The following is a 27,689-nucleotide window of genomic DNA, read 5'->3' on the forward strand; positions in this document are numbered from 1 at the left end:
AGATTGCAGGATATGACAGTACACCTAAGTAACTGGACCCTAATGTGAATCAGCTAATACAACTTTTTTGGTGAAGCTTCTGGATTCGAGTGGAGAGCTTTCCCCCTTCTACCCTTTTCAACCCACCTAACTCACAACTGAGTCCATTTGCTTGAGGGTGACCTCCTATTTATAGGGGTGCTTCAATGGTCTTTTACTCTCTCATGCCTGCTCTGGAATTCTAAAATCTAAACCCCCATCTTGCAACAGTTTGAACAAGATGACTACTTGCAAAACTATTTACAAATCCTTTTCTACCTTTGGGGATCCAAAGTGATTCGATATTTTTGGATCTGCATTCCTATTATTTTCGTTATTATATCACTGCTCCTAAGGCTGTACTAATCTCAATGCTGCCACAGCCTTGACCTCTTTGATTTCACTGTCCTTGGTCCAATTTTTGCTTCCCTAAGCTGCTTCCTAAGTCTTTCAATGGCATTATCCTTATCATCTGTAGCCTTGTCCTTGGCAGCTGCATGGGCATAGGTTGCCTTTCTCTTCAGGTCATCTAGTGTCATCAATTCCCAATTCGGGCAATACTCCCTAAAGTACTTCTTTACTGCAGCTACTGAGTTATTCACAAATATGCATCTTACATGGGCAATGGTCTCTTCTGCCATAGTGTCTAGTCATAAATAGGTTTCAGCAGCATCTAAAATACGGTCTAGGAATTTAGCAAGTGATTCTTCCAGACTCTGCTTAACTTTTTCAAACTTTCCCCACACATTGGACCTATGGGAATGCCTCTCCATTACTTGCAGAATTGATTTGTGTGCCTGTTTCAGCATTCTATAATTAGCGACCAAATTTAAATCCATTCCCTCATAGTACTGTGGCCATAGTGTTAAGCCTGGACTAGTTCTGGTCTCTAAGAATTTATTATATTCCCTCTTCATTAATAATTCCCCTAAAAGGAAATGGTCTGAAAAATCCAGATTGTACATCTTTATGGCTTTCCACAGCTCTTTTATGACCTTTATTGGCTCATGGAAGAAACAGGGTGTTTGCCATTTGATGGCCTCAATGTCAGCTGTGGAAAACTGTGTATGTTTTTTAAGATGTACTATCCCATTGTCCATTATGCAAGGCTCATCGCGCAGAGGAAACAAATTTACTGCTTCACTGCTAGCATTTAATTGGGTTTCCTCTTGTTATAACTTTGATTCTTTTTCCCATTTAATTTAGCTGTATTTCCTTCATTTTCTATATAATTTATATATTTCTATATAATCTATATATTTAATTTAGCTGTATTTCCTTCATTTTCTATATAATCACCATTATTTTCTATGCTAGACCCATTTGGTACCTATTCTGTATGCACATACAATTCCATTGTTTCAATTTTAGCCTGCATAACTTTTAACAAGATCTTTAATTCAGAGTCCTTATATAGTCAAGTAATAATCAGTTTGACCAGGTCACCAATACCAAAAAACAACCATTTTATCTCATATAACAAAAAAATATTACAAATAATCAAGGGATGGAAAGGAAGAGAGGAAAAGGCAAGCAATATTCCACCTCTTATTTCAGTGTTCCCTTGTTTGGGTGGGAGGTTTTTCCTGACAGCCACTATTGAGGAGATAGAAGAAAAAGTTTTTTTCGATGTGCTCTCTAATTGCAAAGTTGTAAACTACCCCACTTTTGGTGTGTAAGAGTAAGGAATCTGTATTACAGCCTGTTCACTAGCTTTGGTGTTAAGGGGATGAGAGGCTAGTACGAATGTGACCCTTGTTAAAGGGGAGCCTGGCCCAAGGAAATTGAGGGATGCAAAGGAAATAATTCTCTTGGAAGATTGAATGGGGAAGAGTGATTCTGGAGAAGAGGGAATAAAACTGTGGCAGCTGCAGGCTTTAGCTTTTTACTACATCAGGATTCATGCTTTGCAGGCGTGGAAAAAACTAAGACTTGGGGACTTCTCATTTACTTGACCTTATGTAGAAGATGGTACCTATATATAGGGCATCTTTGGTGTCTGGGTTGATTCTCCTTCTCCATGTCTGAATAGAACAGAGTAGGTAGGGTGTATATCTTGATTGCTAGTGCTGTGGTTTTGCTAGCTGAATAAGAACAATGATAATTTTTCTCTTGTTTCAATTCAGGGAAGAGATTCCTAAGATGGTGAACTGGATAGTGAAGGATGCTCATAGCATCCATGACACCAGTCCACAGTACCTGGTGGAGAAGATCATTTGGACTCAAATCTATGAGTCCAAGTACTGGAAGGAAGAGTGCTTTGGGCTCACAGCTGAGTTTGTTGTGGATAAAGTCATGGAATTGAGGTTAATGAGTGGCATCTATGGTAGACAACATGAAGCCAACTCCTTTCCTGTGTCTGACCTTGAAGATGTTACAAATACAGCCAGAGAAGGACATTGTGGTGGAACTCATCAAGAATAAGGATTTCAAATATTTCCACATGTTGGGGGCCTTGTACATGAGGCTGATGGGTACTGCCATTGACTGCTTTAAGTATCTAGAACCTCTCTCTGATGACTATCAGAAAATTAAGAGCCAGAACCAAAATGGAGAATCTGAGCTGATGCATGTGGATGAGTTTATTGATGAGCTAACTCTACAGTTTGTGACATCATCCTGCCCTGGCTTCAGAAGTGCTACGTGATAGAAGAAGCTGAGCAGCTTGAGCCCCAAGTAAGTGCCCTAAAGAAGGGCATAGATGATGTGGAGTCCAGTGAGGAGGAAGAAGAGAACAATGATGACAAGCTGGAGAGGATCACCATTGGTCAAGATAACATGACCTGGACAAGCTTCATCACTCCCCAATGCTGCACTACAGGGGAAGCCGAACCTGATCTCCCAGGAGACACAGCCAGTCTCCCAGTAGGAGGAGTCCCCATTCCCATTGAGAAAGACATCACAGCTAGAGCCCAAGACGGCACCTGAGCCAATCCCGAGAACAGCGCCAGTACTCCCGATCCAAATTTCCAGGTCATCATTGGAGCCATAGACACAGGAGCCACTCAGTCACCTGAAAGGTTGAAGAAAAGTCACAAAAGCTGGTGGGGGAAAGAGTATGGGATGCCCACCTGCCCAACAGTATCCTGGGCTCTGAAGTATAAAAATTAAAAGTGACCTGTAAAAATAAATGGAGAAAACTATGCAAATAAAGGTTTAAAATTGTTTAGATATTTTTGATAGATGTAATCAAAAGTATCTGCAATGATAAAGTGAAGTGAAGCTCATAGATGAACTCTTCAGGGCCAGGTACAAGGATGCTAAAGAGACACATTATAAAAAAATGTATTTATTGAAAATATATAAGGATAAGAGGATTTCTAACTCTAAGGGATTCTAACTCCACCCAAATAAAACTCTCTGGTTCTGCAAAGAACCACTTCTCCTGTTTTCGCAGGCTACACTATTCCTTCCTGACCTGACTAACCCACATTTTTACTATTCTAAATAAACTAACAATATTATCCTCATAATGCTTAACTTTGCCTTCAAGTTAAAAAAAATAACAAAGGCTAGCTGGTTGAGTCTCAACAAGAGTTAGTTTAGGACTATGAGCCTTAGCAGACTCAGCGTTCAAACCAAAGACCAGGTTTTACTTTGGTCTTCTCAGAGTTAAAACAATCTATAAAAACAGTGATAGATATCATTAGTGTTTCCCAAGTTGGGAAAGGAAAACACTAAGCTCCTTCAGGTCTTTCCCTCAGAGAGTAAGAGAGAGACACAGATGTTATCTCCTCCAGCCCTGAGAGAGAGTCCCTGTGTGTGACTCTGCCAACTGACAGAGACCAACTACCACTGCCACACCCAGAAAGAGGTAATTCTGTTACAGAATAAAACAGTTAAACGTTCAGCATTTGAAATTGACACTCAGCTCTGTTTGAAATTCCAATTATTTCTCAAGCCAGCTTCTTCACTTGTTATCTCTAAACTAATAAAACTATACTTATTTTCTAATATCATCCTTATAGAAGGTACAGCACATGAGGCTGGCCTGGCCTCACCACCCCTGTGGTGGCTGCCTTTGTGTCTTCTGCAGCTCTTCCTGCCCCTGCCTTGGTTTTTATGACTTTTTAAAAACTGGCCCAAGCCCAGCTGTGTTGAGTTTTTGTAACATGAAGACTTACTTTAGATCCTTCCTGAAAGATGTAGGTTTGACCACTCAGAAAGTTAGTAATATCACAAAGTTGTTATTTCTGTATGTCCAAGATTCACAGGGTAAGATGGCTACACTCAGTCCTGAAGCTCTCACAAATGGAATCTGACTGATGTATAGTTGTCAACAAATTATTTAATCTTGTAAAATACAAAGGACTGGGTGAGGGAGGAGGGTTTAGGAAAGTCCCTAAGCTTTAAGATCTATACTCCACCCACCAACTATGAGGCTTGCAAAAAATCTGTCTTCTTCATCTTCCAAGCTATCACCCTGACCTGATTATGCTTTACCCCAAAAATCCCTGTCCTAGCTTCACTAATCCATAGCCACTCCAAGATAGTCTTTGATAATGGTGAATAGACCAAGTTTACTGAATAAAGCTTGATGACCAAGTGGTAGGGTCACCAAAGTCTGCAGGCTGATGCCTGCCAGGTATCTGGAGTAAAACAGATCAGTTCAGATTCAGACTGACTTCCTTCTTCAGAGTATTACAGGTAGATTTTAAAAGATCAAAAACAAACAAGAACCACAACCAGGAACACACAGGGAACAACAACCGGATCAGAGGGAGAAAATAGTCCTGCAACTGGACACTCCTCTCACAGCTCCAACTGCTTCCAATGCTCCCCCACACACACCTGGCATTTAACTCCCAGAAGTCCCTTTTAAGGTTCCGAATGCCCAGCCACTCCTTGCTTCAGCTTAAACTCCTCTTTTTTGTCCTTTCACATTCTCCTTGGAATTCTTCTGTTTTTCATTCTAATCAAGATCTCCTATTTTTCATCCTGCATCTCTTTGCAATTTAACTTGTCTCATACTTCATTCTCACATTCCCCATTTGTCTGGTGGGAGGAATAGGATGTTTCCCTCAAGGGAAACTGCCATGACTCCTTTTGTGCCCCATTTTCTTTTTCTGATCACATGAAGTTTATCTACAGACTGTAAAATGAAAGTCTGTAGGGAATGAGGTCCTAGCTCTTTCCTTTCGTAATTTGTCCTTAAGCATCACATAGCCTATTTGGCAGCCTCTGCTGCGATGCCACTGGCCACCCCTCCCTTGGGGCACACAGACTGGCTTCTTTGTTGCTGGCAGTGGAAAGGATCCCAGGGTTGGGATTCATTGGGCTGGACCTTGAATTCTGGCCACCTGTCCTTGGCTAGGTTCTTGGAGGAGAAATTCTCCTCCATAGTTTTCAGGAATTTGGACTCACCTGAATCGAGGGTCCTTTCTAGCTCAGCATTCTGCAATACAGTCTAATGGCCCAGACTTACTTATCCAGCAGCATCTTTGGGTGCCTTTGGGCACCAAGAGGGCACCATCACGGCAGACTTCAAAGGACTCTTGGATTCCTTACAATAAAGTAGCAAAAGAACAAATTATGGGCAATGTAATCTAATGTCAGGGTGAATTATTGCGATTCTGTTTTATAAAGAATATTAGCACCTAAAAAAATTAAAGAAATGAAGAAAAAATTCAGTGAAGTTGGTAGCAGCATTGGCTGGAGTGAGATACAGATGGAAGGGGAGGAAAGGATGGAAATGGTGGAGAAGAGAATGGGTACAAGAAACTAGCATCCTAGACCCCAAGGACAGAGGGTAGGGCAGGGTAGCACTGGACTTTTGTAGGTTTTGTTTCTTTGCTTTTCCAGGATAGTGGACCCCTCCCCTACTTCTTTTGTAGTTAAAAGGGTTCTTTTGTAGTTTTCAGCATAGTCTTAGTATTTCATACCCATAAATGAGCATGTATCTCTGCTATGTAGCACATTGTAGGATCCTTCCTGTTAAATGGATCAATATGTGTCTTTTCATTTCAGCATCTTTGCTTTCTTGAACTTGCCAATACACTCTACCATGACCATGCCCCTTCATTGTTGGCATAGTGTGTAAATTACTTGATTTTTCCACCCCAAAATATCTATTTGACTTGATTTGAAATATCTCATTTGCTTCTCACAACCCTGGGAGGTAGCTGCTATTGTCATCCTCATTTTACAGTTGAGAAATCTGAGGCAAACCAGTTAATCAAGTCCCACAGAGGGTCACAGCTAGGAAGAGTCTAAAACTGAATTTGAACCCTGTTCTTTTTTACTTCTGGCCTAATTCTCTATCCACTGACATACAGCTGTTGTATAAATATGAGTACAGGGTGGACATTTGCTTATTTGTTTATAGGTCCTGGCCTTGGCCTTCTAAAGGGTGTTATAATGAATTTCTGGGATGAGATGAATACCACTTTGAGTGACAAGATTGTCAGTTGGAGACCTTGGAATGTACCCAGGTGCCTTAAGCCAGGGCAAAAGTCAATTGGAGCCAACCCTATAAATACCCATCATGCACAGCAGAAGATGGCTCATTCTGGAGCAATCTTCGAAGGTTCAAGAGAGGGAGGGTAGGCTCTATATCTGCAATTGAACTGCCTTGCCTGAGATACCTAGAGAGCTATTATATCTATCATCAATAGAGCTGAGAGAGAGAGCAATACCACTGTCATTCAAGAAGATCATCAACAGTCTTCCCTATTCTTTGACTTGGCTCTGGCCAAGTCAAGCCAGAGTTAGTGAGAGGGTGAAGAATCTCCAGTCTCTACCTGATCCAGCAACCTCTACAGCTTTGATCAGCTACTTAGTTAATTAGCAATAGGATTCCCAGATCCTCCATCCTTTCCCTTGTTCCTAACCCTGTTAAGCCAGAATTAAATATGGTTGTTTTTTACCAAGTTAAAGATTGAAGTACCTTTCCTGAGTGGTGAATATATCTAAGCCATTGGGAAGGGGAAGATAGTCATATAGTAAGACTCATAGCGTTATTCAATCAATGCATCAATAGCCCTTATCAACATTCAAACCAACCCCAGGTTTGAGGAACTAGAAAAGGTGGCAATATACACAACTTCTCAGTGGTTCCTTGCCTGGGCAGCTGTTGAAAAGAGACAACTGGCAAGCTTAGTCCAGCAGAACCTGTCAGGTGGGGAGAGGCATAGCCCTTCTATTGGTAGCATTCACACAGAGGTGAGTGAGTGAAAGTGTGCCTCTCTATCCCCATCATCTTCTTTTTAACAGTTTTTGGCTGAGCTATAAGGGAACAAAGACCTAAAGGGTATAGGAACCATAGGAATTACTAGAGCTACTTTCATTTTTTCCACCTTATCCTTCTTTGTATACTCAGCAACACAAGGAATATTTCAGCTTTGGCTCTATGTGATTCCTGAATACTATCTAAAACTTCTAACTATAGATGACTCCTACAAGTATTTGGCTTTTACCATGCCAGAATTCATGTCATACCTGCCTACAATTTTGTTTATGATAATTACAACCATTCAAGGAATTCGGAGTCTCAAGAAAGTAAGGCAACTATTGTGGGGGACTAGGAAAAATACAAATTTAAGAACTGCTGCAAATGATGAAAGAGCAAATAAAGCTGATGATTGAAATCAACAAAAAAAAAATAAGAGAGAGACAGACATTAGATGCTCATACAATACTTCAACTGGAAGTAATAGAAAAGGCACACAACCCAATTGCCACAGATGCAGCTAAACTTCTGCTACCTAATCTGACAAAGGCAAACAGGCCAGCAACCAAACTGAGGCAGGAGCAGTAGGTCCTACCACAGTATCTCTGTACCCAATAATAGACCAAGCTTAGTTCAGACCTGATGGAGAATTAGTGAAGACAAAAACATACAAAGCCTTCACTGCCCCAAGACCTGGAAGTCTTGAGAAGGAGATTTCCCAAGTATTTCCTCTCTCCCTATAAGTCAACTAAGGAGATTAAAAGAACGTTTGGTTTATTTAATCGCAGTATTTCAGACGTCAAATTTCTTTTGGATGAATTTTACACCCCCTCTGAGAAAGCTAGGTTTCTAGAAGAAACAAGAACCAATGAAAATCTCACTTCCTGTCCAGTAGACCACCAAGACATTGACATTTCCTCTAGACCCAACATGAGACATCTTCTTAAATGAAGAGCAGACCTCCTAGAAGCATTAAAAATACATTCTAATTTCCCTAATGCATGGAATAAGTATGAGAAATTGAGGCAGGCGGAGGATGAACATCCCAGTCTTTTTCTAGACCACTTAATTGAGGGAGCTGAAATTTTTTTGGGGGGGGTTTCATAAAGGCCAAAACAACTGAATTTCTACCCCACATTAGAAGGCAGTTTATAAAGGGGACCACCATACCCATCCAAATCTACTTCAAACAAGGTTGCCCTCAATGGGAATTCCTGACATTGGAAGAACTGAGGCAGCATTCAATTTATATTTATGACTCTAAAAACAAAGAACAAAGAGCAATAACTGAGTCAGAGTCAGAAAAAGGTAGAACAATAGCTGAACTAAAGAGACAATTGAAAAGAAATAAGAAAAGACAAAGAAAGGGAGATTAAAAATTTAACTTTACAAACAGCAAGAAGTCAAACATAAACATACAGAGTCCTATGCCAGTCCTAAGAAAACTTATAACAAGTTACCAAGATGCTTCCTTTGCCACAAACAAGGTCATCTAATCCAGCAATGTAGATTCAAGAAACAAATTGACTTCTCAAATGACAGGGCAGGCAGAGAATCTCAAAGAAAATCTTATAACAGATGTGGGACCAAAACAAATCAGAAGGATTATATCAAAGATCAGTCAAAATGCTATACTCATGATTGCAAAGCAAATTCCCAAGCGCCCTCACTCCCAGAGATACAAAGCTACCTCAAAATGGGAGTGAGACCGTGACACCAATGAAGCCGAATCACTAATTTATCTAGTACAGAGACAAGTGATAAGAGGAGAGCAATGAAATCAAGGGGAATAGAGGCAAAGTAGAGATTGAGGCTACAGTTCTGTGGTTAGGCAATACCAATAATGAAAACCAATATACATTATTGGAAGATATAAACAGGAAAAGCACTGCTGAGGAAATACAAATGTACAAAGAAATAGCTCAGATGAAGAGAGAACTCTTTGGGGATGATCACACTCTTATGGGGAACACTGAATCAGCACATGCTCCAGTACAAAATGGGGATGTGGGACATGAAGGCAAGGGTTTGGTCAGGAGCAGTACAAGCTTAACACCAACCAAATAGAAATACCTGTGTTGGGAAGAGACTTCATTTCAGATAGGAGTCAAGAGCCTATTTTGAATAAAGAAAAACACAGAGGGGAGCATATTGGCAAAAGAGAGAAGCTATATGTATCCCATCCCAGGGAACACTGTTCTACCAGAGAGAAAAAAGAAACATTTTTACCCTCAACCTCACTCAAAGTACAAAGTAGCTAAGGAAAACCTCTAACAGAAATGACAGACTTGTCAGCCTCCCAAATCAATAATGGCAACATAATATCTGGTCTTAACCCCAAGGCTTGTGGTTTCATACCAAGAATCCAAGCAGGGAATCAGTTTAAACCAAAACTGTTTTTAGATGAGACTTTTCTTAAACCAAAACCCCACCAGCTTCCCTGAGAATTCTGAGGGACCAAAGGAAAAAACTAAGTTCACTTGGGACACAGATTACCATCAAATAAGCCCAAAGTTACAGCAGAGACAACTTGGCACAGTGAAAGGACAAGATATTACAACAAACTCTCACCCTGAAGCTGTAAAAGGAGACTCTCATAAGCCTCTAACTTTGAAAATAAAAGATCAGTTTCTAACTGACTTTCCAAGTCAGACATGTTTCCCAAGCAGAGCAGTCCCTAAAGATTCTAAGCCAGGCACAGTTACCAGGGAGACACATGAGATGGGGGAAGGGACAGAGTTAGAATGTTCAGACAACCTGTCCACGGGGGCTGCCATGACAGATGAGGCAGACATCTTGGATTACTGTATATCACCCAATATACTGACATCAGAATCTGATACCACTGATTTTAAGTCACAAAGACAACTAAACCAGTTGTTTCCTTTGCACAAAAATAATACCATTAGTGAGTCAATAATCAATATTGAAATTAATGGGAAAATACTACAGAATTTGGTGGATACAGGGGCAGAGCGCAGTGTTCTCCAACACTTGCCAAGGTATTGTGAAACGCAAGGGAATGTACAAGTGAAAGGAGCCGCTGGGATCACTCACCAAAATTTTAACCAAAAATGGTGAAATTGGGACCCATTGAATTCAATCACTCATTCCTCTTATTACCATCACCTCCAAACAATCTTATAGGAAGCGACATCCTATGCAAATTAGCCGCAATCATATACTGTGAACCAAATGGTGAACTCTATTTGCATCTTCCTAAAAGATTATTAAAGTATCATCCAATCCTATGCTTGGACAGGATAACAGAGGGATAAAATTCACTAATAATAGAACAAGATAACATCTAGAGGATTCCTGATACACTTCCAAAAGATGTCTGGACCACAAAATCTACCAAAGTAGGGAGAATCTTGTCAGCCAAACTTGTAAAGATCAAAGTAAAAGGAGGAATACCACCCAGTATACCTCAGTTCAAACTTAGCAAAGAGGCAATGGCAGATATCAATCCAATAATCCAAAGTCTCCTAGATCAAGGAATACTGGTCCATGGCTTTTCAGAATTCAATACTCCCATTATGCCAATAAAGAAGGTAAAGCTAGATGCTAAAGGAAACACCCAGTGGAGAATGGTTCAAGACCTGAGGGCTATCAACAACTATGTAGAATATACCCATGCAGTAGTACCTGTAATGCAAGGTGGCTAACAGAAACCTTTTGCTTCTGTAATTTCTAATGGTCACAAAAAAGTCAGTTAGAAGTCTTAGAATCTTCAGTAAGTCAGTTAGAACTTAAAGCTATAAATAGAGGTGAAGTTCCAACTGATGAGGCTTTTGCCTTCTGGCTTTCGCTGTGGCTGGAGGCTTTGCTTTGGCTTAGCCTGTTAGCTATGGCCTTTTGGCTTGGCTTTGGCCTAACTGCTTCGGCCTTGGCCTGTGCTTATTTGTCTTGGGGAAATTTAAACCTATCTCATTTCTCTGGACCTCTCCATAATCTCTCCATCTACATTCCCTTCCCTTCCCCTGAATTTCCTTTGGGCCCTGGGTGGAAGGGAGGGCTTGGTGATTGAACATTGTGGGTTTTAGTTTCTATAGACAAGTAGAGTATCCTCAAATAAGTTACCCCTAGTTTTAGTGATTTAATAAGGACTTTACTTAAAAGGCAGTCAAATCTCCCGACTGGGAGAACAAGCTCTCTCAGTCTAAACCTCTCTGCAACCCATCCCCCACCATCACTCCTCTCCGTAGCCTGAACCTCTTTCCCTCTGACTAACCTGAGATTAATAAATCCCCTTGTTACCTACTCAAAGCCTCTGGTGAATCATTGTATTGAAAATTGAGACAAGGGCTAAAGAGTGAAGGAATCATTTTCTTTTTATTTCTTTTTTTTTTATTTTAAACCCTTAACTTCTATGTATTGACTTATAGGTGGAAGAGTGGTAAGGGTAGGCAATGGGGGTCAAGTGACTTGCCCAGGGTCACACAGCTGGGAAGTGTCTGAGGCCAGATTTGAACCTAGGACCTCCCGTCTCTAGGCCTGGCTCTCAATCCACTGAGCTACCCAGCTGCCCCTTTTCTTTTTATTTCTTGAAAGAACTGGGGGCATCCATCTTGGCAGGAAGTACCTACCCAAGACTTCCTCCAGCCATCAGTTTGACTGGCAGGGAGGGGTCCTCTTGACTCCTCCCTCAAGAGGATTTAGAAACTAACAAGAGAAAACTTCCAGCCCAAACCTAAACATTTCTTACTGGCCCTAGTTTCCTCCCTGTATTCTCTGTCTCAAGCCTCTGGGAATGAACCTGTTTGAGCTGCCCTCTTCTACACACCCCATTTCCTTTATCTCCTATATACCTTCCCTTACCTTCATTCCTCCTCCAATCACCTTATAATCACCTAATATCCCCTTTATCCTTCCTCACACCCAAATTGCCTTCTTGACCTACTCATATTACCTTACTTTTTTTAACAACATATCCAGTCCAACAGAGATCATAGCTGAAATTACACCTTCAGCTACATGGTACACTGTTGTTGACTTGACCTCTGCCTACTTCTCGGTGCCCATGAACAGAGACAGTCAAAGTCTATTCGTATTCACATGGGAGGGCAAAAGCCTTTTATGGAGTTGTTTGCCACAGGGGTATGTTGACAGTGCCAACAAATTTTGCCAAATATTGCAAAAGGACTTAGAATCTATTTTGTAGATGGTACATTATGTAGACAATACACTGCCAATGTCACCAACTGGGGATATTTGCCAAAGGGGTAGTATTTACTTGGTAGAAGAGCTGTATAAGAGATGGCACAAAATTTCAAAAAATAAAATACATTAGGTAAAGACAAAAGTTGAGTACTTAGGATTCATACTAGAGAATGGCACCAGAAGTATATCCCAAAGAAGAGTTGCAGACATACAAAAATTGAGCTTTCCTAGAACAAAGAAACAACTAAGAGCAATTGTAGGCATGACAAATTTCTGTAGGCAAGGAATACCCAGTTATTCACTCATAGCTAAACCATTGACAGAGTTAGCCAGGAATACTGTCACAGAACCTCTGAAGCTCAACAGGGAACACATGATGCCATAGAAAGGTTAAAAGCTGCATTACTATCATCTCCAGCTTTAGGTGTTCCTGATCATGACAAGCCATTCCACCTATTCATTCATGAAAACAAGGGGATAGCCTGTGGTGTTCTCATGTAATATTTTAGTAACAACCTCAGGCCCATCAACACCATTGATAGTAGAGGTTGAGAGAACATATAGATCAGTGATTCCCAAAGTGGGCTACACCACCCCCTGGTGGGTGCTGCAGTGATCCAGGGAGGCAGTGATGGCCATGCTTTTTTTGTATTACATTCTATTCTGAGTTCAATAAATAGTTTCATTATTTCTAGGGGGTGCTAAGTAATATTTTTTCTGGAAAGGGGGAGGTAGGCCAAAAAATGTTTGGGAACCACTGATATAGATCATCAATCAACATCAACACCAATAGCCTTTGGTTTTCTTCTTTCCTTTTTTTATTAGATTTACCAGTACTTTGTCTATTTCATCTGTTTTTTCAAAATACCAGCTTCTAGTCTTATTTATTAAATTCAATAGTTTTTTTTTTACTTTCAATTTTATTAAAGAGAGTTTTGTAATAGAGGAGCAGAGCTTTATGCTTTGTGAAGATCTTTTGTATGGAAGAATGTCATTCAGAGGGTTTAATACAGAAATCAAGAAATTAATGGTCCAAATGAATGCCAAACACAAAGAGGAAGAAGTTGAAGATGTGACAATGGAGGCTGATGCGTTGGATGAAGAAATGGCCAGAATATATGAAAGTTTGGTGGCACAATTGGAAAGAAGTTTGCTAAGAAGAGAGATTGAGCACAGTATGATGAAGATGAAAATGGTGAGATAAGACCAGTTAAAGCTAAGAAGACATTTTTAAAGCCTCAGGATTAGACTAAAATATGCAGGAAGTTCTTTGAAATATTTTGAAACTATTTCTAATTAGAATTGGTTTATTAGTATTAATATTATTATACTTATTTGTAAAGAAATTTGTCATTTTTGAAACATATGCTGTTCCAAAAATAGATATATGGTGGATGTTATACATCCTTGGCTAAGGCGTTGTCTTTGACCATGGGATCTTTAGCCTTGATTTGTGAAACATAACAAAGATAGACAATAGGCAATTGTTTCCTAAGGCATTTGAGTTGAGAGAACAGTTGTTTCCTTTGCCTGATCATTTATTTCAAAATCTTGGATATAAAGTGACAGTACTGTTTAAATTGCCCTGGGTATGTTTACATTTTATTTAAAAATATTAACTAAGATGAGCCAATAAATCTATTTGAGAATAAGGAAGTTTTATAGCACAGGTCTTTTATAAGGAATTCATCTATTTGTACATTTTGTTAAAATCATTATCTGGGATAAGTTGGATGCCACCTTGAATGACAGGGATGGCAGTTGAGAATCTGGAATGGTCCCAGGTGCTGTGAGCCAGGGGCAAAAGTCGATTGGCTCTACCCTATAAATACTATCCCCAAGGAAGAAACAGTTGGGGGTCTCTGACTGGGTCTCAAAACTCAGAGCTGAGATTGGAGCAGACTTCTCTTGGAATAAGAACTGGGTCAGAAGGAGGTGAAAGGTAGAAGAGGATAGGCCTGAACCTGTAACCTGTACCTGATTGAGAGAGAGAGCTAGTGATCAATCAACACAATTGATAATAGAGCTGAGAGAATATATAGCTCATCTATCAACATTAACAACAATAGCCTTCCCTAATCCCTGGAGGCTGTGGCTAGGTCAGGACAGAGTCAATGAGTGGGTGAAGACCTCCAGCCTCTACAACCCTAGCAATATCCAGCCTTGATCAACAATTAGCTTAATAGCCAAACAATAGCAATAGGGTTCCCGGATCCTCAAACCTATTACCTTGTTTCCTTTCCTCATTAATAATTAATAGAGTGATTTACCAACAGGTGCCTTCCTGAGTGGTTATTCTACCAAACCCCTTGGGAAGGGAGATCAATATGCAGTCAGATAACAATGTTTCCAAGAGCCAATCAATAGCCTATCAACAACTAATCCAACCTCAGGTTGGGGTCCAGAGAGATTAACCAACTATCTAATCTCTCAAGGGTCCCCAGCCTGGCAACTGCTAGAAGGAAGTCACTGACAGGCTTATTCAGTCTGGCCTGACAGGGAGAAGAGGCATAAATTACATCCACAGCTATTGTGAGGGAGTGTGTTTCCTCCCTCACCAACTATAGCCAGCATAGGCTTGGGGCACCTGATCCCTCCTCCAATCATACTATCTCTATGGTGTACATACCATCCATCCTCCAGGATCTAGAGAGGAAGATCTAAAGGAGATATATACAAAGATATATCTTCATTCTTTATTCTTTTTAACAATTTAGATAGGATGGAAATGTTATCATGAATGGTGATAACTCCCATTCTGTGAAATATTTACTTGCTGTCAGGTGAAATTACTGCTTTTGGCATTTTGCATATTTGTCCTGATAAGTGTTTGTAGTTCCTAAAGATGGAAAAATATATCCTGAAATATTTTTTTCCTTCATGAAAAATAAATAGAAATAAAAGTCCTTGAAAAATCCTTGAAAAGATCACACTCTGACCCTAACCCTAAAAAAGCAAAAATCATGATTAATCTAATAAGTAAATTACTTATTTTACCAGCATAACTGGAATAGGAAACATGTTGTCTTTTCTCAGCTTAAAATGGCTCATATGTTCAGAGGATATTTCACAGTATCTCTAAATAGCTTGTGAAATAGGTTTGATACTCTACATAATTTGCTTTAAAAAGAAACAAGACAAACCTTTGTTTGTACTCAGAGACCTACCACATTGAAAACCAAACTTTAAGCCTAGAGACAGGAATAAAAAATAATCTGGCTAAAATACTATTCCTCCTGAAATTAGTACCCACTTTTAATAAAAATGGAGACAGTTTCCCTTTGACAGTATATACTATTCACCCCCCCCAGGCTATTGGAAAAATTCAAACAAAACAATCCTTTTTTTATAGACAAACCAATTGTAATCATCGAAAAACTAGAAGGGATCTTTTGCACATATGACCCCAGATGGGTGGATGTTGAAAACCTACTACAAGCCTTTATGATGAAAAGAGAGAAAAATAAGATTATCTCTCTCATTAATCTGTTAGGAAGGAAAGCAATTAATTGGCCATCTAGTGACCCAAAATGGAGCCCTAAAATTGAAAAGGATTGCACAAGATTATGCCAGGCTAGAGAGGCATTATTAATAGCAAGGACAAATTATTCTGACAGACCAGGCACAAGGAAGAAATTTGAAAACTTAAGACAAAAAAAAATCGATGAAACTCTCTTCCAATTTATGGACAGATTCATTGGAAAGGTCCAGTTCTATATATGTACCTCCCAGCTCAAAGAAAGGAATGTCAGACAGATTAGACAGCATTTTGTACAGAACTTCTATAAAGTCATAAAATATCATTTTAGAATCAACTGCCCAAACTGGTCCAGTATGAAACTTGGAAGAATTAAGGAGAGTAGCCGTATACATATTTGATGGCCACCAGTGTAGAAAGCCAATTGGAGAAATAAGATCAGGATAGGGCCTGTTAACTGGATTCCCTACGTGACCAATCCAGGCTGAGGCAGTCTTTGTGTTTGGTCCTGGTCACCTGAGCCCTGAAAAGCTCTGGTAGTAGCAGGTTGGTTAATCCAAAAACAACTTGACCCCTCCAAGAGGCTATTGGGAGTCATTTAGAGAAATATAGTCTATAATAGATATTTTATCTGGATCCCATTATAAAATCATTGGCAAGTAAAACTATGTGTATGATTTTTTCTGTACTGCATGTCAGGCAAAAGCAGACAGAATGGGCCATCTAAGGTAAAAATCTGAGACTCCTCTTTTGACTCATTTTTAGATCCCCACCTTTTCTCAATATTCTTATTGGAAAACTTTGAGTCCTTAGCAGACTAGCAGCTACTGAGTTAACCATTTTTCTCCTTGATAATTGAGAAGCCTAAACTCTAAAATATATATTACTTAGATAAGGCTAGAGACAGACAAGCTAGACAAGACTTTATCTGACCAGGTGCAATCCTGTAAATCAGGAAGATAGGACTCAATTAGTAAAAATCTCTATGAAATATATTTCTGCACCCAGAATTAACTTCTTACTAATTGGTGGTTGGAATTTGGCCCTTGACCCTGTACCTATCTCTCTACTTTTTAGACTTTAATGGGTTTTATATGATTTGTAACTCCTTCACAGCTGTGACTTTTTTTGTGTTCTTTGTTTGAAACCAGTATAAAATAAACTCAAGAACTCCATGAAGTTGGAGCAGCTATGAGCTAAACATTTAGTCTGGCTGTTCTCAGTTTCTGTTTCCTATCTTTTCAATCCAACACCACTAAAAGCCACTCAGGACCTCCAAAAATATATAGAGCTGGTTCTCTATACACCAGAGGAAAAAATGAAGAAGACAGGGAGTCAATGGAGAAATTAAGGAGAGAAAATAAAATTTTAAAAGAAAAATTGGAAAGAAAAGATCATGAAGTGACCCTAGAGCCTTTGGAAGAATCCACAAATAAACCACCAAAATGTTATTGAATACCTCATTCCAATTTCTATAATTTAACATTAAGTGACCTTTTCTTCCACATAAATAACATGAATTTTAGGAATAATGGTAATTTCAGAAATAAATATAACAATTATCAAAATTATAATAGAAATAATTACAGAAATTATGCTCCAAATGGGGAAAATGATGGTACACAACAAAATAGACAAAGTGGAGCTTGTCCACTTCCTACATAAGGTGATAATTCCCCTCAGCTTGGAGGATCCCAGAGAAAAGCCCAAGCATCTTTATGAAGGTGCATTTGGGGGGGGGGTAGAGGAGGGGCGGGCAAGGGCCTTGGGATTGGAAAGCAAAACCTTTGATTTTTCAGAACCTGATGCTTTAATGCCAGTTATCCCTATCCATCCCCCCATCAATAGTAATGAATCATGTGACCCTAAAACTCATACTATGACTGCCTTTTAGACACTGGAGCATCTAGATCAGTTCTGGTGATTAAACCAGATGAAAAATGTAATCTCATTGGATCTATAAATGTAGTAGATGCATCAAGAACACCTCAAGAGGTCCCAACACTTTCTCCTCGAATGGTATCCACGGGACTCTTATCTGTAGAACATTCTTTTCTACTAATGCCTGGATCTCCCACAAATCTGCTGGGAAGAGACCAATTATGTAAACTATGAGCAACAATAACATGCAATCCAGATGACTCTCTGTCACTAGAATTACCTGAGAAATGTTTAAATTTGTTCCCTGTACTTCTATCAGAGAACCAGGAGGGGAAAGAGCCTCCCACCTTCGAAATACTAGCTGATATAGCTGAGTCTCTTTGGGCTACATATTCTTCCAATGTAGGCTTATTTAATTCAGTTGATCCCATTCATATTAAGACTAAAAATGGGTCACCTCCTTCCATTCCTCAGTACCCACTTTTAAAAGAGGCAATTGAGGGAATTACTCCAGTAATAAATTCATTAATTGAGCAAGGAATAATAATTCTGTGCAAATCAGGATATACCTATTTTACCTGTTAAAAAGCCAAAATTAAACCCAGATGGAAAAGTCATATAAAGAGTCATCCAAGATTTAAGAACTGTAAATTATCATCATGTCATAAAAAGACATCCTGTGGTTGCAAACCCCAATACAATAATCTCCTCTATTTCCAGAACAGCCACATACTTTTCTGTAGTGGATTTGTACTCAGCATTTTTTTCAATACTAATTCATGAGGATTCCAGAAATATATTTGCTTTTACCTACAAAGGTTCCAAAGGACGTGATGTTGATTGACACAAGGATATGTGGAAAGCCCTAACATGTTTGCACAAATTTTGGTCCAAGATACAGATAATATTCAATTTAAACATAGTCAATTAAATATGTGGATGATTTGCTCCTGCATTCACCAAATGCAGCAGCATGCCAAGAAGTTAGTGAACATCTTCTGTTAGAATTACATAAGAGAGGCCACATTAGTCACAGAATTGGCCACTTTGTGGTCAGCTTCCTTGCCCTAAAATATAAGTGCTCAAGGTGCAGAACTTATACTTTTAAAACATGCTTCTATAATTGCCAGACACAAAAGGGCAACAATCTACACAGACTCATAATATACATTAATAATTTGTCATGCAGTTGGTATGTCATGGCTTCAGAGAGGATTTCTAACTTCAGCTGGAAAAACTATAGCAAAAGAAGAAATTATTAATGAAGTTCTTTCTGCTCCCCAGCTACCTAAAGCTCTAGCTATAGTTCATTCCTCTGCCCATACAGGTGCAACTGACTCTGTCTCTAAGGGAAATGAACAAGCAGATACTGCTCCAATGCTAGTGGCCATAGAAGAACCTGAATTAATTTTAACTTTAACAACAAACAAGCCATCAGATTTATCACTGTCCTATAATGAAGAGGAAGTGGAAAAATGGAAGCAACAATTTAAAACTAAATAGATAAATGGAATATGGGTGTCATCTGAAGGAAAACCTCTACTCCCTAGAAGTTTTTAATCGTCAAATATGCCAATCCGTGCATAAAAACACTCACTTTAGCACCAGGGAATTGTAGACTCTGTTAAAAAGCACATGGATAGCCCCTCATATAACTACTATAGCTTCTAAAGTATGTACAGCTTGCCCCACATGCCAAGCATATAACTAACACGCCTTTCATGTCAAAGCATTTGGTGGGTGCCCCCTGGTTTATACACCTTTTGAACACCTGCAAATAGATTTCATAACTATGCCAAAAGCTTGACATTATAAATTTTAGTCTTGTCATAGCGGATCAATTGACCAGATGGCCTGAAGAATTTCCTATTTCCTGAGCCTCAATAGCTTTTGTTGCCAAGGTACTCTTAAAAGAGATTATTCCTCATTTTGGCCTGCCTACACATATTCATTCCAATAGAGGAAACTTTTACCAATTCAGTTTTATCTCAGGTTTATTCCTATTTGGGGATAACTTACAAATTTCACGTACCAGATTCTCCCCAGAGCTCAGGCTAAATTGAAAGAATGAACAGAAAACTCAAAACTATGACTGGTAAACTATGCACTGAAATGCATCTAAAATGGCCTGAAGTTCTCCCTCTAGTTTTATTTTATCTCTGAAGCAGGTCTAAAGAAAATCTACACATCTCACCATTTAAGATGCTTTTTGGACACCCTCCTATACAAGCTAAACCTTTTCTTCCTGCATATATATCATTATTAGGGAGAGATACTCCTATTGCTACATATATACAAGAATTGCAGAACAAATTGAACAAATTGTGTGAACTCTATGAATCCAGAGCTATAGTACAAGCTGGACCTTTAGACTTTTCACTTCATGACCTAAGCCCAGGAAACAAAGCATAAAGAACTTCCAGCATACTGGAACAACTCCACCTTCCTGTGAACGTCTGTTTCAAGTACTGTAAACCACTCCAAGAGCTATAAAAGTTGGAGAAAAAGACTCTTGGATTCATTGATCACATGTAAAGAGAGCACCTTCTATTGAAACTGATTGACTCTACCCCATAACTTAACCAATATTTGGATCAATTCAGGACACATGGTTAACTTTTCAGGGGAAATTTCAGAGAAGATTGTATAATTGTCAAAAAATCCAAAATTTTTAGGGAAAAAAGGCTTGCTAACTCCTTGAATCCAGAAAATGAACTTTTTGTAGAAGATGCCAAAGATGCCCAAAAAAAACCTCCACAGCATCAGAAGATCCAGCATGAACTTTGGATTATAACTGATTGAACTATGTGTGATTGAACACAAGCATTTTTGAATGTAACCTTGAATACCAAAGGGGATTGCCCCCTAATTGGCTTATTGTCAATGCACCTAGCAAACATTGATTTGTGCTCTCTCTCCCTGTCTCTTTTATTTCCCTCTTATCTCTAACTATTGTGGTTTCTGAATGTGTTAAAATGATCCCTTGGGGGAACTAGTCTCCCAAAGTATCACAGGGAAAATTGTGAAAGAATTCTTTACTTTATTGACTATCCTGAGTTAACACTAACTTAAGTACACATACTTTGTACCTCACTAAACTGAAGACAGGATTAATACCCCTTTTTCTATTTTTCTAATTTTTCTTTCTTTTCTATTTTTGAACTGAATCAACAAAAGATTAAACACCGTACTTAGTACTAGGTAAAATGCTAGCAGGGTACTTAGAGAATTCAGATCCTTAGACATTCAATATAATCAGGAAACTGTGAGCCTTTTTTATTCAATCAGCTTGGAACCTGTGAATCTTTTTGATGAGAACTTAACCTTCAGAAGGTGATATGTAGTTCCTACAGACACTGCTCCCTGGGAAGTGCTAGAGAATTTGGAAACTGGGATTGGTTCCTGTGAAGAGGAGAAGGGAGAAGAAATCACCATAATAAGCAAGCCCCAAACTCCTTCAGGGCAGATTGTCTTTGATAAGATAGTCTGAAGAGATTGTCTTCTGGAGATAGTTTTAGAAAGTCTTCAATGGAGATTCCCTGGAGATTCTGGCTTGGATCAGGAGCTCAGAGCTAAACTTCTACTTGGACTCTGACTCTTGGATTACTTCCTTCAGTGAGTAAAAGGCTGACCCCTTTCCTAGATTCTGGAGAGACTAGCTTCCATCTTGGAGGAAGCCACATGGTTACTCACTATCATCCTTCCTGGTTGAGAACTAATTAATCTCTGCCTGGATTAAGCAGACTCAGAGCAAATCATTTAGGTTGACAGGATAGATAACTTCTCTATCCCCCTCACATTTCTTTTCTTTTTTATTTCCTCTCTATTTGTAAATATTTGTAAATACATTTCTGACTCAAGATACTGGTAACCACATAATTTCATATAATCATCATCATCCAACCATTAATTTTAACCTTTACAATAGGACTAGAGTAGAAAGGAATTGCAAAAATATACTGAGAGATTATACAAGAAATATCTTATCACTTGAAAACATGATGATATGGCTACTCACCAAGAGTCATACATCCTACAGAGTGAAGTCAAGAGGTCCTTTGGAAGCATTGCTAACAATAAGGCTAGTGGCGGTAAATGAAATTCTGGGTGAACTGTTTAAGTGCAACATGTTAAAAACATCATTATTTAGGATTTTAATTTGCCAGCAAGAAACACACGGCCTTTGCAAATTTCTCTCCAAAAGGTTTTATGAAAAGATAGTTTCTTTCCAACTGCTATTGTTCAGTATGCTGGTGCAGGTCATTACACAGAGAGATGCTCTATGACATTAAGCTATGAACTCTCTGCAAGTGGTGAGGGCCAAGCCTCAACATGCCAGATAAAGTCCACAAGGCCCTAGTATTTAAAAAGTCTTCTTGCAGAAGATCTTATTCTCACTGCATCTTATAGGATGCCAGAGAAAAGAAAGCTGGATAGAAGCTCAACATGTAAAAAACAAAGGAAAAAACAGAATAGAATACAGAAATGGAAGCAATATCATCTTTTGTATTCTTGGGTTCAAAAACCACTGTAGACTGTGACTGCAGTCATGAAATTAACACATTTGCTCCTTAGAATAAAAGCTACAGAAAATCTTCACAGTGTACTAAAAAGCAGTGACATCACCTTGTAAACAAAGGTCTTCATAGTCAAAGCTATGTTTTTTCCAAAAGTAATATGTGGATAAGAGAGTTGAGTTGAAGGTAAGCAAGTGCTGCAGAATTGATACTTTTGAATTCTGTTTCTGAAGAAGACATTTGAGAGTCCCTTGTGTTGTGGGGTGCTAGAGGCAAACCCCCGGGGTTCAGAAAGGGTATCTTTTGCAAGAATGCAAGACTCCAAAGCTTAGCTTAAAAATAAAAAGAAATTTATTAATTTAAAAAGTTAATGTTGAATCTGGCCAGGAGAATAGTATAGGTGAAACAGCAAGATGAAAGGCTGCTCCCAGAATCCATCAATTCTGGGGATTATATACTTTTTACAGCAGTGGGGAAGTGATATTTTGTCATTGATGTGGACGTGACTCTAGAGTGGTAAACACTCAGGCACTTGGTGGAGGTGTTTGTTCATCTGACTGGGGTCTGCCTGGCGACCCTAACAGTTTTGGGGACAGATGGATGTCTGAGATACAGCCTGATGGTATTGAGGTGAGGCCTGGAGGTGTATCTCTATGTCCATCTCATATCTAAAGGACAGCCCAAGGATGATGATAATCTCAGGGTCTTATAGAAGTTATCAGAAGTTATTGGGTTAGGAATCACAAGGACAGAAGGGAACAAAGGAATTTCCCTGCTTACAGTTTGCCTGTGTTTTGTGGTTACAATGCCCATGCCACTTGGACAATAAGGAGATTAATTCAGTCAATAATTCAAGAAATTAACTCTGATTATTCATTGGAATGACATTAAAGCTGAAGTTTAAATACTTTGACCATATAATGAGAAAGTGGGACTCATTGCCAGAAAATATGGAAGACAAAAGGAGAAAGGGAGAGCAGAGGAATGAGATGCTTAGAAAGTGTCATGGAAGCAACAAGCACAAGCTTGGGAAGATTTCAGGAGGCAGTGGAGAATAGAGGGGCACAAAGAGTCAGATGCTCACTACTTGGACAACAACAGAACAAGGTATTTTAGCCAGACCCTAATAAATCACAATAGCCATTCAAGATTTATTTGATAAATGTAAATTGTAGACTGTGGCTGCAGACATGAAATTAAAAGACATTTGCTCCTTAGAAGAAAAGCTACAGAATTAGCCCCTATTATTTTGTATGAAAATATTTGGGTCATACATCTTTACCCTTGCTCCTGTTCTCACAAAGGCAAAAAGGTAGCTTATAGAGCCCTTCATGAATGGCATCAAACTTTAGCTATGGATCGCCTTTGCCATACCACAGATAGGGAATAATACTATCAATAGTAGTAGTTGTGCTTCAGCCAAAGGATCAACCTCCTATTGTCTATAGTGATAAAATAAATGCTAGTGACAGTAATCCATTCAAATTTTCTCACCACTAGTAGTTCCTCAACTTTACAGGAGTACATTAGTCACTAATATAAAGGCCCTAAAAGCCAAAACACAGAAGGATCAATGGTGAGGACACCTGTATTTCTTAAATTTCCTGAGCTATAGTCATCTCTGATCTATAATGAAAATATATCTATTTACTGCTTAGATATGTCAGAATATAATTCATAACATAATAACATTGTAAATAAAAGTGACTAAAAAGATTTAAGAATTCTGATAAATGGGATGACTAATCATAACTCCTGCGAGATCCAATAATATCCTATATCATTATTTAAAAGAAAACAAACCAAAAAACACTATGCAGCATGATCACTACTCTGCAAGAAAGCCTTCTGGCTTTCGCCAAATTGGAAACCTTTAAGGTTTTAGAATGCCTCCTTCTCCTTATACTAAGATATTTTCTTTTCCTAATCCTCAATATTAAGGCACAACAGGCTACCAATCGGAAAATGCAAGCTAAAATACAAGTGATGGTGCAAATTCAATTGGGCAATTTCAAGCACTCTTTGTAAGTCGAGTGGAAAAGAAGGATCCCATCCAAATGTCTAATTCTTAAATGCCTATTCCTGAACTACCAAGAGAGGAAACTCATTTCCTTTTTTTTTTTTTAATAAAGGTGAATTCTTTCTTTAAATTATTATTTATTTATTTTAAACTCTTAACTTCTGTGTACTGGCTCATAGGTGGAAGAGTGGAAAGGGTGGTCAATGGGGGTCAAGTGACTTGCTCAGGGTCACACAGTTGGGAAGTTTCTGAGGCCATATTTGAACCTAGGACCTCCCGTGTCTAGGCCTGACTCTCAATCCACTGACCTACCCAGCTGCCCCAAAACTCTTATTTTTTAAGAAATGCAGATGGAAGACTCCTCTCCTTTATCTCAGATGGAAAACCTACTCTCTTGTATTGTGCAACTCCTAGCTAACCCTCCCTCCCCTGCTCCTTCTGCCAGTGCCCTGTCCTCTCCTGTCTCTTCTCTCAGCCCAAGACCAAACCCAGCCCCAAGAAAACCTCGTCGTTCCTACCCACATTGCCTCAGTAAGAACACAGACAACTCCTAAGAAACCACAGTCACTGACCAGTTCTGATGAAGGCCTTTTCCCCTTAAGGGAAGTGCTCACAACAGGACAAAATGGGGATGTGTTAAACTTAAGGCACCTTACTCCTTCACACCTCAGGATATTAAAGAATTTAAACAAGATACTCCAAGCTACAAAGACGAACCTATAGAGGTAACAAAAAATATGGCTGACATATTCTTTCAATATGATCCTTTTTATAAGGATGTTGAAAATTTGCTTCAGGCCTTTCTAACAGAACATGAGAGGAATAAGATCATCTCTCATGTTAATAAAGTCCAAGGGCACAATGCAGCACACTGGCCATCTCAAGAGCTTCATTTGGACTACAATGATCCCAAGGAATATTTTCAATTAAATCATATTAGGGATGCTATTCTCAAAGCAATGCAAGAATGCTCTGAAAAGCTAGATGTTTGGAGCAAATTTGAAAGCCTTACACAATTCCAATGATGAGACACCTTCCCAATATATGGATAGTTTTGTTGAGCTGGTAGGTAGGTACCTGAATCTTTACCATTCTACTGAAAAGGATATTAGGCAAATATGGCGACAATTTGTTAACAACTGTTGGAGAGTGGTCCAAGACTACTTTAAAACACATTGCCCAAAATGGCCTGAGATCAATCTTGAAGAGTTGAGGAGAACTGCAGTTTATGTCTCTAATGGACATGCAGAGAAAAAGGCAGAGACTAATGACTTACTGGAAATGATTCAAAAGGAAGTAAAATCTTTAAGTGATAGAATAGATAAACAAGAAAGAGGGCATGATACTCAACCAAAAGCACTTGCCCCTCTCTGAGAATCTAAATATCTATCCCTTACTTGCCACTTCTGTGAGAAGGGCCATATAATGTTGAACTGTAGGAATTTGTTCCAGGTAATAAGAAATAATACCTACTGGAATAATAATTTCAGAAACAACTATAGAACTACAATAATACTTTTAGGAATCACAACTTTAGGACTGATAACAATTCTAGAAATATAAATCAGGCAATTAACTCAAAGCAAATGACTCCGCAACAGTATATACAAAGGGGAGCTTGTCTACAAAATACTTTGGGTGCTACTGCCTCTCCATATGAGGCATAAGATGGTACCCCTTATACTCTATTTTTTTAATTCTAAACCCTTAACTTCTGTGTATTGACCTATAGGTGGAAGATTGGTAAGGGTAGGCAATGGGGGTCAAGTGACTTGCCCAAGGTCACACAGCTGGGAAGTGTCTGAGGCCAGATTTGAACCTAGGACTCTTGTCTCTAGGCCTGGCTCTCAATCCACTGAGCTACCCAGCTGCTCCGTACTCTATTGTTTTTGTTGCCATTAACCCTTTTCAAATGTGTCTCCTTTCCAAATAGCAAAGAAGAAACAATGGATTTTGAATACAGTGCCTGTCTACCCTCCTACTATCTTTCTTTGTACCATCCTGTGTTTGACCCTGAACATATGCCTTTGTTGAAGCCTTTGGACTAATTGGACAGATAACTTGTATTTATAATTTGGAAAACTTGTAATGTACTTTGCCATAATCAGTTTATGGGAGCTGAGAGTCTCAACTTGATTGACAGGTGAAGATAGTTGGAGAGCAGAATATTCCTGGAGGCCTTGAGGACAGGAGGAAAGGCAGTTGGCCAGAGAAAGGATAAATACCCTGGGCAGACCCTGTCAGGGGGCCTTTGGACCTCTTTGGGTTTTGGGGACCTATTGGCTTTGCTTTCACTGAGCTTTGCCTAAAATCTTGCCTTGGGCATTTGATCTTGAACATTGACCTGTGGATGCTCTGATTCCCTCTGAATCCCTAGATATTAGGCACCTAAACCATTTCTATATATTTAGGTATCCCGGGGCCCGGGTGGGGGGGTATCGGGGAAATGGGTAGGAGAAGAAGAGGGTAGTAAGGGTGCAATTTCCTGAAGGCAGTAGGACTGGCAAACAACTAGCAGTAAGAAGCTGAGAGAAACCATCATCAATACTTGTGTCATCCAAACAGATTGCTTACTCTGGTTTGGCTGTGGCCAGGCTGAGCCAGAGGAGGTGAAGAACAAGCCCAGCATTACTGAACAGCCTACAGTCCTGAGGGATTATTGCCATAGATTTAGTGATAGGGTCTCCTATTCCCAATCCGTTCCTGATCATTGCTTTCCCTTGTATACAACATAGATAAAAGTTATTCAGTACCTTCCTGGAGTAGTTATTCCATCACCACTCTGGGAGGTAGTAACGCAGTCAGAGGAACCTAACAATTGGCTATTATGGATCCCCTATCCATGAGAAACACCAAAAGAAGAAACTATGAAATATCAGACCAAGGAATAAAAATCTAGTCCCTTATTCCATTTTTCACACTGTGGTGGTTGACTGTGGTCCTGGCTGCTAAGAAGATAAGTGCATGATGTTTGACATGGATTACTTTAATAGAGCATTATTCAAAGACTTATTTTAAGATTGGTTTTCATTATTTAGAATTTTTATATATAAGATTTGGAATTGGATATTTAGAATTTTCATCCAGTTGTTATTTGGCTTTTTGTACTATTTTTGGGGGTATTTTTAATTGGAATTAATTCATATGCCTTATAACTCATCCATGTATCCCTGTATTTCAATGTTTCTTTCTATTCTCCTCAAGGAGGAATGTGTTTTTATTTCATATGAAAAGTTTAAGTTATTTCCGTGAAAGAAATTTACTGCCTCCTGGAATCCAGAGACTGAACTCCTTCTAGAAGATGCCATGGTGATGCCCCTGTAGAGACCACACACTGCTCCAGGAAATCTTGAGAAAAACTGAATGTATAAAATTCAACTTTGGTGGGGGTGTTAAAATTCATTTGCTTTGTTTAAATGCATTTGTTATATATATATATATATA

At 39.1% G+C, this 27,689-nt stretch overlaps 2 pseudogenes; both read left to right on the forward strand.

Annotated features, from left to right (window-relative positions):
• Positions 1–2,160: 2,160 nt before the first annotated feature.
• On the forward strand, positions 2,161–3,129 carry LOC123252454 (annotated as a pseudogene).
• A 10,256-nt stretch (positions 3,130–13,385) lies between these two features.
• LOC123252455 overlaps positions 13,386–27,689 on the forward strand; it is a 38,840-nt pseudogene continuing 24,536 nt past the window's right edge.

The sequence above is a fragment of the Gracilinanus agilis genome, chromosome 6, assembly GCF_016433145.1.
Source record: "Gracilinanus agilis isolate LMUSP501 chromosome 6, AgileGrace, whole genome shotgun sequence".
Taxonomy (NCBI): Eukaryota; Metazoa; Chordata; class Mammalia; order Didelphimorphia; family Didelphidae; genus Gracilinanus; species Gracilinanus agilis.